Source organism: Apteryx mantelli, chromosome 33, assembly GCF_036417845.1.
Source record: "Apteryx mantelli isolate bAptMan1 chromosome 33, bAptMan1.hap1, whole genome shotgun sequence".
In the NCBI taxonomy this organism is placed as follows: domain Eukaryota; kingdom Metazoa; phylum Chordata; class Aves; order Apterygiformes; family Apterygidae; genus Apteryx; species Apteryx mantelli.
Genome location: NC_090010.1, coordinates 2729510 through 2743440, shown reverse-complemented (window position 1 = coordinate 2743440; position 13931 = coordinate 2729510). Strand labels below are relative to the sequence as shown.

Below are 13931 nucleotides of genomic sequence, written 5' to 3'. Positions count from 1 at the left end.
CTTCTAAATTCCTTCAGTTTCCTTTCCAGAGCTGCTGGAAAGCAGGAAGGGTAGCAAACACATTGAGAAAAAGAGCAAAGACATCATGCAAGTACTCTCTCTGCATAAAGCTCTTGCCTCCTTTATATGAGAAAGACCTCTACTGTTCTCCCACCCAAAGTCATTTACACATCATGCAGGGGTTCCCCCACACACCCCAAGGGTCACCCAGACCTCTGGTTCCTTTGGGCATTCTCACTTGATCACTTCAGTGCACACAACTGCATCACTTACTTCCCTAAAGCAGAGCCAAGATTTAGCAGGTTCATTTCATCCTGCACTGCTGGATTCAGAGAAGGGAGGCTATGGCAGCAACAGCGGAAGTCTATTTGTAGTCCAGCCAGTTTTGCTTCTGCAATACATTCAGTAGGAAATTAAAGAGAGGAATAGGACCTTCACCTCTAGTCTGAATTTGTACTTTACAAACCTACACAAGCGACTCAGTGATAACGGCAGCTTTCTTATGCCCACAAGTGTCAGATGTTACTGCGTGCTTAACTTCATAAGGCGTTATTTTAATCCAAGGCCTTGGTAAAGTACAGTTCTTCTACCAAAACATTTCAGATCACCCAAGTTCTTCCAAGGTCAAGACTAACCATGAAAACATCTTCTTTTAAGAAAACTTCAATAACAAATAATCCAGATTGCATACTGAACAGTAGGACAAGCTTTACTGATGTAAAGGAGAAATGTCTCTCTTTCTTCTTGAGCTACTGCCATTCTCAAATTCCCCAGCTTGCACCTGCCTGACTCCACCCAGCCATGCAATTCCAAAGCAGCTGTGTTGAGGATGGCGTCATCTACTGTACAGTGCAGTCAGCTGTCATCACTGAGTCAGCTGAGGGACTCAGGGGCTTGCAACCAAAGGAAAACAGCAAGCAGACAAGGGAAGGTTCTTTCTAAACATGAAAATTTCTGACTGGGAGTAGTAACAGGAGGAAGAATTGCCACATGCCTGACAGGTAACTTCAGTGAAGAGTTGACTGATGTGTTCACAGCATCCAGCCTGCATATTCAGTTCCTTTCTTTTTACTCCCAAAGCAGCCTATATGCTACACAAGATCAGAGCTCCCATCTCATTTCTGCTGCGAAAAGTTGACGACACAGGAAGAAGAGAATCATTGGATTGAGGCATGCTTGAGATCTCCTGGGGACAAGAATTCAGTTCAGCACCAAAGCCAGAAGCTGTGAAGATCCCCAGATCCCTCTGAGAGCCTCCCCCCACCCCAACTACATTTGCTGCTCAAATTTTGATGCATGTTTTCTTTTTAAGCATCAATAGAAGAAATGGTGTGTGGGGGGAGATACCTCGTGAAGGTGCATGACAAACTGTTAGAAATATGTTTAAAATAATGGATCTGTTAGTGACTGTTACAGCGCCCTGCACTGAAATAGCTTTTACGGTCAAAGAATCAGACAAGAAAGAGAATGGAGTTCTACCTGCAGACACGACAGTGATACCTGGTCCAGTCTCACCACTGGGACCTCTTGATACTAGCTCTTCACCGCACTGTTGACTTTCATTTCAAGCCCTCTAGTGCCCTAGCTGGAAACAAACTCAGTTGCCAACCCAGTACACATTCTTTGCAGCACTAAACAGAACTTCTGGACACAAAAAATCTCAAAGCATTTTGAACTGGATGGGTAAATTTTGCTTATTCCTGTTTTCCCGGAGATGTAGAGAATTCCTGCTAGAGTTATTAGGTACCCACAGCTCTACACCACTTCCAGAAGGCTGACAGGATGGACAGACAGGACAACATGACGAGAAAGGAACCTATTACACAAACAGCATGAACAGGAGGGTTTGCAAAGAGAAACATTTAAATAATACTGAAGAAAGTGGGTTTAAACAGTCTCAGTATCAGGCTTATGCAGTTCTCTTAGTCTGAAGTTCACAGCAGTGGCAGCCATCTTCAGTTTTACTGCTCTCCCTCTCTTAGCCTAAGGGAATACCATTTATTTGATGATAAAAGTGATGTTGTTCTTTTTCTTTTGAGTTTATCTTGGGGGCTGCAGTCAAGCCAAGTGAGAACCCCCTCATCCTTTGTTTACAAAATCTGGGGGAGAAAAAAAAATAGCCAATAGTTAAAAAGTGAAAGGATCAGAGAAGCCATCTATATAAACAGTTCTTGAGAAGGAAGAGCTTAAGTTCAGTCCAAATGTAGTGTTATAAATATTTGTGGGCAGGTCCTCTGAGGGTCCTTAGATAGGATGGTGAGAAAAAGAAGAGATCGGTTTGAGAAGAGCATCTCCCCTGTCAGAGGGGTTCCCTTCTCCATTTCACACCGATTTTCCTTTCTCCATCACAAGCTATTACTGTGTTCATCTGAAGACTAGGGAACTGCTCCAGTGACGTCAGAGCTGTTTCCCAGCAACAATTAATGAGGGTTGTCCACCACAGGGGTTTCCTGAAAAGCTAGCAAGAAATTATCCACCTACTTTCTACAGTGTCAAGATGCAGTAAGACAGCATTGAACCGGGATTTCTGTTAACCCTTCCAAGGTTGAGAAGCAAGATCTTGGCAAGAGTTCCCACTGCTACAAGCCCTAATTCTTCCAGATAATCCTAAGCAGAATTCCCTCCATCTGAACTCATCCATAATGAAATATCACATCGGGCAGGAGACCCACAGATACAGGGGTGGCAACTAGGCTAAGGAAAGAAGCACAAGATTAGAAATAGCTCCAAACCTACTGCTGGCATGCTTCTTGTGTGCCATGCCTGTGCCAATCAGAAGCATAAGTACAGGCAACGTTAAGAAAAGCCGGCTGAGAGAGCAAGGCATTCCCCAGCCCAGCTTGCCACTTCTGAGCTGATCTGGGCTGGCAAAGCACAGATCTTCAAGCTTTACTAGATCAGAGCCAAAGCATGCCAGCTCCTGGCACACTTCCTCGGAGAGGAGGGAAAAAGGAGGGTTGCTACCTATAGCATTTCCCCTTCCCGTTTTTAAGGCTGATGCTCCCGCTTATTGCCATGCTAGCAGAGGAGAGTTCTTAACCACCTGACGCACTAAGTACCCAACAGGTATGGAGTAAATACAGACACTGTGGCTGTTTTCCAAGCGAGAACCAGAAACTGATTTAATCACTGAATGAAAGGGGGAGTGAGGATAAAAACCAGCTCCACATTTGGGCTGCCAGCTGCAGAAGCTGGATATGACAATGAAGGGGGAGCCTGAAGAGTAGGCGAAGTATACCTCTTCCCATTTTCTGAAATGGCTTAAGCTTTCTGCAAGATGAACTCAGCCTTCACCTGCTGAAATGTTCACCATTCATTGCAGCAGATGCTATTACTGTTTGCAGATCCTCAAGCCACAGGTGATGCTTCCAATTCTAAATAAGCACTTTAAAGAGATGAAGGGAAAGGGAACAGGTCCAGCACACTTAGATGAAGATCCTGTAGTACTGTAACTGACTAGTGCATCAAGCCCAGGAAACCAGTTCCTAGCACTAAATCTCAAATGAAGGGAACATCATTTCCATTGCCCTGTGTTTTAGGTAAGGCCGGAAGATGAGCATGTATGGAAAGGAGGTAAAGGGGATCCAAAGTCCTGATTCCACTAAAACCAAACCCAGTTCAGTGAGAGGTTTAAAATAATAGAGGGGGTTAAAATATATGTGAACACAAATATACATAGTCCTATAGAACATCAAATTGCATAAGCTAACCTGAAAATTTCATATGGCATGTAGCCAATTAGCTAGTCAACATTTGCCAGCAACTAGCCGACTTCAAACAAGCAAATCCTTTAAATTACAACCTTGCAGAGGAGCAGGGGGTACTTTCTCTTTGCAAAATGAACAGAAACTACCCAGAAGCAAGTTGCATAAACACCAAGCTAAGATACAAGGAGATCCCATGAGCCTGGCACTGGGAACTCCTTAATGACATGGAGGAGTACAGTATGCTTATCAGGGATTCCCCTGTTTCCTGTAGGTGCATTCCCAGCAACACAAAAACAGGAAGGGGAAAGCTCAGCTCAAGCTCTCAAGCCCTGAATGGGATCAGAGAGCTGTGCATTCATTTTAGTATAGAATCTTCTTTAAATTAACCCCATTAAGAAGCAGAAATCCTGTCACTTACTTACCAGAGATGAATGATGTCAGGTCCCCATCCCTGAAACACTCGCTGGCATTTATACCTATACTGTATTTGCATGGTGGGGGTGTGGGGAGAGGAAAAGAAAAGTCTCTGGTCAACCTTTCTCAAGCCCAAAATAATTGGAGACTTAACGCTAAGAATAAACTCACCCTGGTGGTTCTGCACTCTCAGGAGGTCATCTGTTTCCTGATTTCAACGGAGACTTCATTGCCACAACCAGTTCAAGAGGAATTTTGCCAGGGGAATTTTGCTTCTTAGAAGGCTTCCCCCCTACCCAGCCCCCCTGCTCCCACCCCTGAATGAAATGCTAGCGATCTTTGCTGCTGCTACGGCAAGCTAATTGCTCTGACAAGCAGCTCTGAAGCAAAGCAGAGCCCAGCTGTTCAGAGGGATGTCATACAGAGCTCTGCCAATAGCCACATGCACACCCCCTTCTTGCTCTCATTCAAATACTTCAGTGGAACTGCCTCCGCAAAGCCCTGAGAAGACTTTAAAGACACAGCATCCTTCCATTGCCAGGCACTGAAGCAACGTGAATGCAAGTGCAAGAGCAAAGAGGTATCCCAGTAAACAAACATCTTCCAAAAGAATTCAGCACATGCACTGCACTTTGTAGAATGCCTTACAAATGCAGAGGGAGGTTACAGGCAGCCTTATTTCACTGCTAATGTTGTCATAACTGTATCCAAGGGGTCAGTGCTTTTAATGGTTCCATTTCAACTCAGTAATTTTTTCTTGCTTGCTTATTAGTGATTAAATGCTGACAAACATGGGAAACAAGAAATGCAAATGGCTCTAAAGAGGTTTGGAACTACTCACTTGCTTATACTTTCCCCACAAAGGGGTTTTCTGTGCCGGACCTGGAAGCTCCACAGAGAGACAGGCTGCAGTCAAGTCCCCTCTCCACACACCAGAGCTTACTCTCAAATGCACAAGGCAGCCCTGCTAAGCAGCCTGCACAAGCAGACCCAGTGATGGACCTCCAAGCAATACCTGACCCTGGTCAGGCTCAGAACTTGCCTCTTGGTAGACTCCCAAGACCTTTTGACTAGCACTCTAAAAGCTGGTCAACAGCAGGTCTCAAACTCCCCACCCTTCTTGTTGCCACTGGGCGCAAGCCTATCTTAGGCAAGGTGCAGCCCAGAGCCGAAGGGAGTGCCCTCTGCGGAGCCGGTGCTGCCTGCACACGCGATCAGCTCTGTCAGTGGCTGGTCTCAAGGAACCTCCTCGCTCCAGCTGAGTTCTGGTACTGCTGGAACTGGGAGCAGAGCAAGGAGAAGCAGGGCTCACAGGACGGTGGTATAAAGACAAAAGTGTTGAGAAAGGAGATGAAGATGAGAGGGCCGGATCAGCCCTGGGCCCAAGGGGGTGGAGAGGCTTAAGTGAGGCAGTTATAAAACTGTTTCCCAACCTTTTTGTCAGACAAAGTCCATGACAAATCAGAACCAAATCATGAAGGAGTATAGGGCCGTGCTGGTAAAGCCTCCTCAGAGCTTGCCTCTAACACTTTTACTAACTTAATTCAGTTTCTTTAATGATCCCTTTCCACAGCCGAAGAAATAGTCCAATAAAGTTTTTACAGAACAAGGAGATGGACACTAAAAACCTGATTATTTCAGCTCCATGACAAATCAAAGTTCAAGTCTGTAAAGCAGCCCTGCTCTGCAAAGCACTTAAACTCAGGTGTGTGTTAATGTCTTAACCTGTTTCAAAGCCGCTTGAATCAAGCCTGTCATGCCCATGCGAACAGCAGGTAAGTGTTCCTGGCCAGCTGTCCTTAGCTTCCTGCTGGAAGTGCTGCGATGCTGGCTACAGTAAACAGCTCCCTGCTTCTGGCCACAGCAATACTGACATTTGAAGAGGGGGGTCTCATGGCTAGAGAAGCAGTGAGAGAGGAATGACAGAGGGTCAAGACAGAAGGCAATAATACAAAACTCACTAGACATTGCAATACCCCTGTTTTCAAGAGGGTGGCCACAATTAATAAATCCCCGTGTGGGTTGTATGCAAAGGCTTCATCAATATCACATGAGAATCCTGCATCAGAGGATGCAAAGCAGACCCAGATTCAGAAGATTCAAGTTCCTTTGATGCCTCCTATTTCTGGCCATTTCAAGCTCTCCCTGCTCAGTTCATAAAGAACTTTTTAAATGGTGGTACCTGTTCAAGGGAACTGAACCCATTCTCTGAGAAACAGTCACCGCTGCACAAGTCATGCAAGTTTGTAGGATCAGGGCCTTCAGTGGAGCCGAGGGGCTCCATGGGGACTGTAGGTTTCTCAGCGTACTGCATAGCCAGCATTGAGCTGCAGCAACCAACTGCCTTTGCGACAGCTACATACATTGCTCCGCAGGAAGCCAGTGCGGATATACGTGTCTCCCCAACAGAAAGCATGTGCTCAGAGTGACTCCCTGTGGCAGCTGAACCCAGCAGAGCTGCAAGGCTCCGGCAGTGATTAGATTAACAACTCAGCATCAGGGTTTTTTCTCCTGTATAACTTATCTATTTTGGGTTTGTTTATTCATGTCACCTAGCATCCAGGCAGCCCCTTTGGAGGTTCAGATCTGGAGTTCATAGCCCTGAAGAAGCTCCAGCAGCTACTTTGCAAATGAAGCAGCAACAGAAAGGGACAGCAGAGTTCAACTCAGCAGTGGTCCAGCACGCTCCCAGGCCAGGGATCTTTGCTCCACATAGACAAAATGTTAAAGTTAAAACATTAAATGTTAAAACCCAGGGAAACTCACAATGCTTTATTCTGCTAAGGAGCATCTCTGGTCTGTTGGACTTTGACTCAGGACTGTTAAGGACAATTGCTGATGCCCTCTGCTCTGGAGCTCTGCAGTAGCAAGATTAGTACTATAAAAGGAGGGAATTTTGGATGCTCTTCTTTCCTTCTATCAGGTCTTCCTGCTTTCAAAGAACCCCAGCTGGCAGAGCATATTAAGCAAGCAAGGACATATAGACAGCTTGGGGCCTTCTGCTTAAACCCCACTGTCGGTTCTTAACATTGTCATTAAAGCAGAATAAAAAGAAGTTCCATAACGTGAGCCTGGGCTGCAAACCTGCACTTAGACGCCTGGCAGGCAGCTCAGCAAGGACAGATTTCAGAGCAAGAAAGCCTTGCAGCTCTAGGACATGAGCACCTGCCCCAGACAGGACAGATGTGGCCTCCTGGAGCTGGTCAGGCTCTTTCAGAAACCACAGCCCATTATCAATACGAATCGGCAGCATTTCATCTTCATGCATCGTACGTCTGAGAGAGGATTTCCTAAGCTCCATCATTCTCCTTAGATGGGGAGACAGCAAATCCTGGGTAGGAGGAGGAGGAGAAGAAGGAAGAATGAGTCAGCCCCACCGGCAGCCTTGGCTGCCGCAGCAGGCTGGATAAAGCCCTACAGACAACCTGCAGGGCTCCTGCTTTTCACACCTGAGAGCCATTTGCTTAGGTACCATGTATGTGCAGTAAAACTAGGTCGGGGGGGACACGGACCAGAAAAAAAATGCAGCAGCACTAGGTATTATCTGTACTCCCAGCTTGCAGGGAAGCTGCTTACGCCTAACAGTAATACTGCAGAGCAAATATCAGCAACATTAAGTGCAAAAAGCAACAAGAGAAAACACGTTCCTTCCCTCCCTGGCAGACATATACCAAATGAGCCTAGGCTGTAATTTGCCCAGCCCAGCTTCTGCTGAGAGAAGACAGTCAATTAGGTAGTGGATCCCACCAGAAAGGGAACAAAACTCAGACCTGTGATACTGAACTGGTGGGATGGCGTTGGTGTAAACAACTATCACCAGCCCAGGACAGGGCTCCCCATGTAATGGCCATGTACCGGACAGCCTGCATCAGAAACCTGCAGCAGCTGGAAAGCGAGGATAACATTACTGATGCATTTAAATGCATTCATTTATCCACCTAGACCAGAAAACTCGCCCTCCCCTTAAAAAAGGGGGGAAAAGTCCAGAACAAACGAGCCTGGGACAGACTCCTCATTGCAGGCATGTCAGACGCTAGCTCTCTCACCTCTGCCGGTCTCAGCCACTGCAACACTGCACAGGGGAGAGGGAGAGGAGATCCTTAAGGAGCTGGAGGACTACATCACAGACTGTTCTTTGGGTTGAAACCAGCCCTACTCGTTGCAACCAACAGCACAGGTAGAAACGCCCCCTCCAGACAGCATACGATTCCAAGGACATTATGGCCATGCAGACTGTAAGAGGGTTTTGGACAGCTGGGTGCCTAATATGACTTGACTTCAAGGTGCTGGCAGGCACCTAACAGGCATCTGAGCTAAAGGCTCAGCTCAGAGGGACCATTCTTAGGCAGACACAATAACCACCACACACAGCAAGTTGAAGACCTTCTCTAAGGCCCCCAGGCCACAGCATTGTTTTTTTGTTGGTTTTTTTTTTGGGGGGGGGGTATGCATGCATCAGAGAGCTTTCTTGGTGTTCGGAGCCAGGAAATGGGAAGGATGAGAACTGCAGCACATTACTGCTAGGAGTTACTCTACTCTAATAAGTCCCCTGAAAAAAGCTCCACAAACATCCAGATCCAGAGCAGGTGCCCAGGAAAAGCTAAAGGCAGGAGGCCAGCAGAATCGCCACGGCCAGGAGCGAGGGCTGGTCCGGTCTCTCTCATCCTCTCTCATGTGACATGCGAATGGGACAGAGGGAGAACAGCCAGGATTCCTCAGCAAAACCAACCACCAACAGATCCCTCCACATACAAGCCCTGCAACCAGCATGTTTTGCTGATGAGAGGCTATGACGAGGGAGCGAGGGGGGAGACCGAAGAAAAAAGTGGAAGAGCCCAGTGGAGACTCCACCCCCAGAGCCACTATGAGCAGGGTTGTGAGGAGGTGATACTGCTGAGGGGGACAGGAAACCCCGGCCATCAGCAACTCCGACTGGCTGAACGGCCTCTGTCTCTGCTACCAGAAAAAGGCAAGTTTCATTTATGCCCAAAGAAGCAAAACTCAAGAGTCAAGGCCTGGCCTGCCCTGTCCTCACCCTGCTGCTGGGAATCACTGTGTCACTCAAGGTACTGCAGGAACACCCTGACACACACAAATTAAAGGCACATGCTACTCCTACAAGCCCAGGACCTAAAAACAATGTAAGGGCAGGGGCGAGGCTCCTAAAACCAAGACAAACAATTTTTAAGAAAACTTGAAGAGGCTCATCGGGCCTAACAGAGAAGAGTTCTGCAGCTGGGTCATAAGGCAGAATTAGCACTTTACTTAGGAGCTTACCCGAAAAAGTGCATGCCCCAGAGCTGGGTTTCAGTGAACTACAGCACCTTGGTTAGGATGAATCACAGCTGCATTTTCACAGCGCACTGCAAACCATCTGCTGCTCAAAGCCACGGTGCTAATGGCAAGTGGCATCCACTGCACTTTGGCATTTAAAAATCACACACTGCCAAGCCCCTTGCTCAGCTATTAGTGGGACAGCCTGATTCCCTACCCCCCACCCCTCCTCCCAGGGATACAGAGGCCCAGCAAATCTCATGTCACTAATGAGCCAGCACACAAAAGTACATGCTTGCTCCACGTCAGCAAGGCATTCCCAACATGGGCACAGAACAAGGTGCTGAGTTTTCTGGTTCTGAACGTTTCTGGACTGAACTCCCAGAGTCAGAAAGGGGGATCCAGCCTGGGTCAAGGAGCTCTGGGCATGGCACATGCCATAGCTCAAGCTTCTGGTCAGCCAAACACCAGCGCTCCTCTGCATATCCCTTCCCCAGCATACTGCTACTGCTTCTGAATTTTATTCCTAACTCCAAACCTCGAAGACACCCAAGAGCACTTCAATGCCTGCGCAGAGCTGGGTTTCCTCAAGTGCACTGTGCAGTAACATCACTCTCTGTTCAGCCACTGTTACCTAGAGCCTGCCTCTCCCCTTACTGCACAGCACGAGCACGGGACTTGTCCTGTCCTTTCCCTACAGCCTTGAGAGCACCACTCCCTCTGTCTGATGCACAATCAGAAACAAGATAGCTACGAAAGACATGGGGTGGGAGAAGAGTAGGGAGAGCAGCCCCACAGGCAGGACCATGCTTCTTGCATGCAAGCCACAGCAGTGTGAGCATCCAGCTTCTCCCGCAAGGGAGGCAAGGAGGAATGGCAGTAGCTGCTGCCTCTTCCCTCCCTCTGACACCTCTCCAAGCAGAAGAGTAACAGTGCACCTCTTTCCTCCAGCAAGATCCTTCCCTCCTCATGCTTGACTGAAAGGACAGCGTTCACTCCAACTCCACTGCCACAAAGTTCAGAAGCAGGAGGGATACGGAGTAGCCAAATCCATCAGCAAACACAAAATAAAGGCAAAAGGAGAGATGGAAGAAAAGGAGGGAAAAGAGAGGTATAGGAGGAGAAAAACAAGTGCTGGAAGACATTCAAGCAAAGAAAGGAGAAGGGACAAATTATATTTAGTGAGTAGCTGGAAAATCCTTCAGAGATAACATCCTGCCCACCAGCTCCTTTTAAAGGCTGTGCTGCCATTTCCCTGGATAAGGGTGTCTGTAGGGGGTGGGGGGTGGGGGGAAGGATTCAGATGTAGCAAAATTACCATTTTCTCCCCTCCTCCAAGACAAGTAAAAATTAAAACCCCGCCACCAATAAGCTTTGAGCCAAGCTCAGCCATGCCCACACAGTCTCTGATGCCGTCTTCTCCTCCGCATGCGCATGCACACACACGTGCATGGAGGTGTCTTCTTCCTAGGCGGAAGCCACTCTCCAGGCAGTGAAAAAGAATTAAAAAAGGGGCCTTCCGTTCAAACCTGGCTTGGTTAAAACCTGAGGATATGGTACCATGGCAACCACCACCTCCCCTCCTGCCCCAGCAAGTGAAGTTTTAAACACACACGGATCTGTACGGTCTTGCATTAGCACAGGCTGTGACCAAGCCCCTGACATCCCCTGCAGCCCCTCCAGGCTGAGGCCAGGGAGGTTTGACATGAACCAAATCTGTCAATGGCTCAAGACAGACACGTGGGCAATAATGAGCAGTGGAAAAAACAGAGCGCTCCATTCAGCTCCAAACACTGATAAATAATTCAGGAAGAGAAATGCCGCAATACAGAGCACAGCGCGGTTTAAAAATAGAACATGAGCCGATGCCAGAAGAACAGAGGGGAAGGAGAGGAGAGAGAGAGACAGCACTAACAAAAGGATGCGTGGCAACAAGCCGGGCAGCCAGTGGATGCTGCAGCCACCACGCTCAACACATTGGTCCCAGCAAATGTTTATTTGCCTACCCTGTAAATTAGGAATCCAAAACAGTTATTACTAAAATGGTGACAGTAAGCAAGGCTACCCCTTCTCAGTCAGAGCCCTGCAGCAAGGCACACACCCAAACGGAGAGGTGGCCCCTGCGCCAGAGGGCCCGCAGCAAGCACGCGGCGTGGGGCGAGCGTGTGCAGCAAGCACGCGCTTGCCCACCTTCATCACACATGTGACGGCGACTGCAGCAGCACGGGCACCAGCCCGGATCCATACAGCCCCTCCTGGCTGCCCACTGCTTACGTGCCTCACCAGCCAGCTCAGGTGGGGAGCACCTGCAAAGCTTCTCCATCAGGTTGGCCTTCAGTAGTGTTTTGCTAACAGTGTTTTCTACGCGGTGCAGGTAAAACAAGCGCTGACTATTTGTAACAGGAATGCTAGAGTCTTTTGTCTGCTCAACTATTCTCCTCTAAATCCAAATACCTTAAATTCAGACACTTCCACTCATCATTTGTAACATCGATTGCTGGCCAAGAGTCCCATATTTATGATCTATTATCCTTTGTAATGCACTGTATACCAACACCACCACCCCCAGCCTGTTCAGCAGCAAGCACAGAGAGCTCAGAGCTGTTAACTTCTCTCCGGATCCCATTGTTCTTCCTGCATTAATAATCACGTGTTAAAGACTTCCTCGACAGCTTATAAGATACCTAATTGTCCTAACAAATCTGCAATACAGGTGCCACCTGTATTTTCGTGGGTGGGAACTGGGACACAGCAGAAGTGATGTGAGGAATATTAGAAAGGTCATTAACAGATCAAAGAGTTCCTAATTTCAGTTGCAGAGCATAACATTTTTTCACATTTACCATTAGTTATGAAGGAACCTTGGTCACAGATACAGTCCCTTTATTCCACTTTCCCATAGGGCTGCTTTAAAGAAAAAGGTGATCTCTCCAGGTTTTGCAGAATATGTGAAAATACTTGGGGGAAAAAAGCAGCCATCTGTCTCTCAAAAAAAAAACAAAAACAAAAAAACAAAAAACAAAAAGGCACCAGTCTCTCCCTGCTTCCTCCTGAAGAAGGATATCAGTTTTCCAAATATTTATAAGACAGGAAACTGCCAATAATAAGAAAAAAACAGAATAAATTTTTGATACAGAAGAGTACTATCATGAGCATCTAATTCAGAAACTTATAAATCTGCAGACAAAAAAAGCTGCCCACAAATATTGCTTTTCCCCCCTGAATATCCAAAAAAATTATTGAAGAGGTGACAAAAAAAAAGTGAAAAAAGAGAGTTAAAATGTCACTGAAAGAAAGTTCAAAAGACAGACGTTTGGGTGCCTGCTTGTAAGAAACCCAGATCTTAAACAATCGGTTCCTTCGGTTTAAGCAAAGATCTTCCAAGATGCATTTTGCCCTAGATTTGAGTTGAAGTGAGCAGAACTGTGTTACTCAGTCTTAATCACTGAAGCACTGCAAGGCAGCATCTGTCTCCTTTTCCGAAACGTGGTATTAATGGAAAGCTTGGCTAGAACTGAGTATGTTGACATTCTGCTTTTTAATGTGGTCCTATCTGTTATCGTACTCAACTATTAAAGCAGTTCTAATTACATGATCATATTTTAACCTAAAATGTGAACTGCTATTCAGAACATACTGAAAAGTGGCTTTAAAGAGAGACAGGAAAAAAACACAAGCTTGTGTTATAGTTCAGAAGCCCATGCTTCAATCAATACAGCATTCTGAAGAGCTCTCCCACTCTTAGGAAAATTTACTCATTATCACTTACAACTAACAGCTTCTCTGTTAGGAGGTGGCTGCCTGAGGGGGTGGAAGAGGGGAAGGAGCCCTGGGCACCCTGCAAAGCCTCCTGCTGCTCCAGCACCGCTGCACAACACGCACCTGCATTTGCCAGGCAAAACCACAACTGCCACGCTAGGTCTAATTTTAGGACTTTCGCTGCCTTGCCTCAACCAAACTTGAGCTTTTCATGATACTATTTACATCTTCTACAAGCAGGGGTCACACATTGGCTGGTGTTATTGGACACTGTCGTGTAAATAAAACTTACGAGCCTGGCAAAGAGCGCCTGTGAATTATCCACAGAGTGGGTGATATTGTCTTACAGTCAGTTGCTATTTCTGGAAAGCATGCAATGTTACTTTACAGTATTAAAAGAAGATATGATGGAAGTATTCCAACCACTGTCCTGGGAGCTGGGAATTTTATCTACATTGTCTGAATTGCAGTTACGAAAGGAATAAACCTCCCAACAGCCTCAGAATTTCAAATTTCAAAGTTCTGTACATTATAACATTGAAAAGCTCACAACAAGCACCTGAAATCCATCCTGCGTATAATGGATTTTCACATATTAAAAAGCCCTTTAGGTCTCAGCCCCTCAGGAGAGTACTGCTTGCTGAAGAAAAGGAGTTGAATTTGGTCACAGCAGATACCAACTTCTCTTCCCCACCCCCCAGATGGAGAATTTTCCTGGATTACTTTTAGCCACCAATATTGCTCAAGGGCTTATCACTGCAATACCTAACCGCACAA

The 13931-nt window shown here is 46.8% G+C and overlaps 1 protein-coding gene across 11 annotated transcripts in view; it reads right to left on the bottom strand.

Moving 5' to 3' along the window:
- Positions 1-13931, bottom strand: part of R3HDM2 (R3H domain containing 2) — a 64949-nt gene that overhangs the window by 33588 nt on the left and 17430 nt on the right. Inside the window, exon 1 of one of the 11 annotated variants that reach the window (XM_013939634.2) lies at positions 4293-4378. The exons of 9 other annotated variants lie outside the window; for them this stretch is intronic. The gene's annotated coding sequence lies outside the window, so the exon portion shown is untranslated. Of the gene's footprint in view, positions 1-273; positions 290-4292; positions 4379-13931 lie in introns of those variants that run through there. One more of the 11 variants, XM_067314075.1, reaches the window with a different exon arrangement.